This window comes from Lathyrus oleraceus, chromosome 3 (assembly GCF_024323335.1).
Source record: "Lathyrus oleraceus cultivar Zhongwan6 chromosome 3, CAAS_Psat_ZW6_1.0, whole genome shotgun sequence".
Classification (NCBI taxonomy): domain Eukaryota; kingdom Viridiplantae; phylum Streptophyta; class Magnoliopsida; order Fabales; family Fabaceae; genus Lathyrus; species Lathyrus oleraceus.
In genome coordinates, this window is record NC_066581.1 from 232,708,873 (window position 1) to 232,713,031 (window position 4,159).

The 4,159-nt window shown below is 36.8% G+C and overlaps 1 long non-coding RNA gene across 3 annotated transcripts; it reads right to left on the reverse strand.

The window, feature by feature from the left end:
• Positions 1-1,735: 1,735 nt before the first annotated feature.
• Positions 1,736-3,554, reverse strand: LOC127126515 (uncharacterized). 3 transcript variants are annotated; one of them, XR_007805015.1, is made up of 5 exons: positions 3,191-3,554; positions 2,829-3,012; positions 2,623-2,700; positions 2,165-2,519; positions 1,736-2,066 (listed from the first exon to the last, which is right to left on the reverse strand). It is a non-coding gene; the product is annotated as an uncharacterized LOC127126515 (long non-coding RNA). The 3 variants fall into 3 exon arrangements; XR_007805014.1 differs by having other exon boundaries at positions 2,803-3,012; XR_007805013.1 differs by having other exon boundaries at positions 2,623-3,012.
• Positions 3,555-4,159: the final 605 nt, after the last annotated feature.

Here is a 4,159-nt window from a genome sequence, read left to right on the forward strand (position 1 = left end):
ATAACTTAAACTAAAAAGGAAGTGATCTAGTGCCTTTTATTCCCTTCCCCGAATACTTGGATACGAGCTTCCTTACTTGACCATTCGAGTATTCGAAGTCTATCCAAAATACCTTAACATTATCTAAATCCTTTTACAATTAAGGTAGAAAAGGGAGATGGTCTAGAGCCTTCCATTCCACACCTCGATTGTTTGGATACGAGTTACCTTACTCGACAATTTAAGAAATTGTCATCCAACAAAAACACTCAAAACATCAAACCTATCTTTTTCTTGCCCCCGCTCGATCAAAACCTTTTTACAAAAGAACACAATTTAGTCCATTCTACTGTGAAACAAACAAATTCTTAAGCCTTCCCCACGAGCATACGAGTTAAATGTTTAAACCGCTAGAATGTGACAAGTGGAAGGAAATAGCTCATCCAAGAAATTAATAAAAAAGGTTGGAAGCGGTAATTGTTGAAAATAACAGTGGCGGAGACAATATATGGACTTTGGAGAGATATGAATGAAATTTTTCTCTCTCAAAAACATATTAACACTAGTCTGAAAGATAACATTCTACAAAGTATAGTAACTAGATGCATTATGCATAAAAAGCTTAACATTCCTATAAATGTTGTCGCCATCACCACCACCACCTTTACTACTACTATTATTATTACTACTTCTACTTAAGACTTTAAAATTTAATTACTCTAAAGAGATAGCCTTTTCTAAATTCAGGTATATAAATCTTGCTAAACACCATTGTTATTGATTTCATAGTGTGTTGATATTAATAAATTAAGCAGGTTATCCACAATCCGGTCATCTCAAAGTATATTATCTATCGACATTAAACAAACGTGTTATCCTTCGATTTAACATAGTTTAGTCTCTTGAATATTTAGGTTCTATTATACGCACCCTTTAAATCATACTTTCCCATATTCTACACATTTAAAATCGTGAGACATGATCAAAAGATTAACTCTTTATGCTAATTGTTGGGGTAGAATATGTCACTAGATATTTCTTTGCGTATGTGTCACACCCCAATTTTGTCTGGATTTTGTTTTTTCTCATGGGTACCATGACTTAAGTCATTTTTGACCATCAAACTTTGACTTCTGTTTCTCATGGTAAATGACTTAGGCCAATTGACATATAGGAAGCTAGAATCGAGAGGAGATCTAGGTTGAAACATTGCACAAGGCCTGGTTGATTGTTGGACACGATTTCGTCATGATGCATATCTTCGCAACGTGTCATTACACACTTCATTCAAGAATATCATGAAGGATTTACGTGACATTTGGTTTAGAGTAAACAAAACAATGCTTTGGGTCATAAGTGTGAGATAACCATTCAACTTGGCTTGGGCTTACAAATCCGTTGCATTATTTCTGATCAAGATGCAAAGATTACCAAGACATTCCGTAGGTAAAATGGCGTTTGGTCTTGAATCCTTGAAACTAAGAAATGGGGTTTTGTGGTAAATGGATTGGCGGAATTCTGTTTCGAATATATAATCATGTTCGGTGAAAGCACAGCCCTACCATGCAGTACTTATGATATAACAAGAGGAAGGAAAATTTCATGTTCATTTAGGCATTTGAGCAATTAAAGGAATTCATGATCTTAAATTACCCGAACTTGCACTGTCATTATCATTCATGCCTCACCTCAATCCATTTACTTTATTATGGCCCCTTTTCGTATGATGTTTCATGGTTTGGCAGAATTATCAAGATTCGATGCAAGAGCCATAAATTTCATTCGAATACGCGTATAACATCTATTACAACCCATAAAAAAGGGGCATATTGTTTGAAGCAAAATTACAAAGTTTAACCAAAAAAAGACATAAATTCATCCTAATCTTAATCACATCCTCAAGCTCTGCTTTGATTTTTGGTTGAACCATTGGTGTGTGAATACTCCAATTTCCAATCCTGATAGCGCGGTTATTTCAAAAACAAACCGTCACGCCAAGAGTATTAGCAAGGAGACGACCAAACCATGGTAAGTAACAATCCTGTTGCGCAACACACCTCCGATGTGAACCATGTAACAAGCATCACCTGCAATGCATTTGTAATACCATAAGAGCCACACGGTGACATAAAACAAATTCAGCATAACTACACCATGATAACAAGATACACAACGCATAACGGACCTGAGGCCAATCAGAACAAAATGCTGCTACTCTACATCAGCATAGAATCATTACAACAACAAAGCCATGCCAAGCATCATGAATCTGCCATCACCATGACCTCAACCCTTACAGCAGCGAGACCTGCATTAACCATCTTGCAGCCATAATCCACTCACCTAAATCGAATCAATCCAATACACCAAATATGGACCTATGCATCCTATAAGTTGATTTTAACCCTGCAATTTCCATGACTCTATCAAGCAAATATGGACATTGTTTCCAAGAACAGATACGTATGCTGAAGTTTTGTTTCGTGTTGTGCATATCGTATGGAAAACAGGTCACAATCAGTTAGACCTCAAGGCAAAAACTGCAGAAGCATGTTGAAAAGAAATCTTTTGTTATAACCAATGCTTTATAGAAAAGGTTAATACAGGAAAGCTCAAATCACTTATAAACCATGATTGACGAACCTTAAGTCAGGTAGAAGCATTGCTGCTGTGCGCATAACCATGACCAATGATAGTAGGCAAACTTCAGGAGGAATAAACCTGCCAAGACAGGAATTACCAGTTACCCGACTATGAATGAAAATTGAAAGTTCAAGTCATATAAAAGGATTACAAATATAAAAATTAAGTTAAGGTTTCTACTGCAGTAAAGAAAAATCTCAATGCACCACATAGTTTTTTTGTTCACTACGGACAAAACCCTATCCTTTCATTTCGGGGACCACATCAATTTGGAGGACCACCAAATCTGGAAGGGTTCATGAAGGATGAGAACCGATGAACCTCGTACTCGACTCTATAAAAGGGGGCATTGAAGCATTGAAGACTCTCTCGGATTTACGCATCGTTACTCTGCCAAAAAATCACCATCAAATCACCAAAGTTCATATTATAAAAACTACCCAGAGTTTCTCATTGAAACTTTGGATTAGTCGAACTAAACCGACCATCGCGACTTGCGACATAGAAAGGAATAAGAAGAAGACAAGGAGCGCAAGAGGGCGGAAAGAAGGAAAGAAGGAGTAGATACCTGAAGCCATCACCACCGCCGGAATTTTGCCGGATTCCCAAGGTTTTCACGAGACCCATTCGCCTTCACGTTAGGGTTTGCTCTTTTCTACTCTTCGAGAGATTTTTGCTTGCACCTGTTTTGTGTTTATTTTAAGCTAGATGACTATTGATGTTGGTATGGGATGTATTTAAGATTCCAAAAACTTGATGTTGTATTTAAGGTTTGTGGCTCCATTAAAACTCGTGGGTAGGGATGGGTCTGTAGTTCGTAAATGTTCATCCCATTTTCGACTGAGGTAGATGTTAGAAATTTTTTGGTCTTATAATATTTGAAGGTTGGTTTTTGTTTGAAGCCATAGTTTTAGAGTTAAAGGAAGAACGATGTGTATTTAAAAGTTGCCATTCATTGATGACGGTTGGGTGCATGAATGCCACCTCGAGCCCGTTGTCCGCATTACTCCCACGTGTCCCACTAGCGGGAAGGCCAAGGGCCATTCATAAAGGCAAGCGCAGGACAACTGTACAGCTGTCTGTTGTTCTTATTTTCGAAATGAACATAGGGGATCCAGGTTTAGGGCCCATTTCTCCTCTTGTTGATCTTCGGATGACCCCTTTGTGAGATGAATTTTGGGGCCTTAAGGCCCATTACGAACTCTGGTTTGGTTGAGGCCTGCTGTTTTTTGGGTGTTTATTTTGAGGACTTTATTTTTTCTCATTTCCCACATATTTGGATTTATAGCCTTTGATATGTGTATTATCTTCTAAATACTTTAATTAAAATGACCATGACTAAATAATAATAAGTAGAAATGTTCATTAGCCCAGTTTCGATTATTATTTTTTATTCATTCTTTATCTCATTAGGATATTACAAATAATGGATTAATTATTAATGTTAACAAATAATTTACCTTGTTTCTAAAATAAGTTTGACATTGTTCCAATCCCAAATAATCTTTCTCAAAACATATTAATTCTAATAAATTCA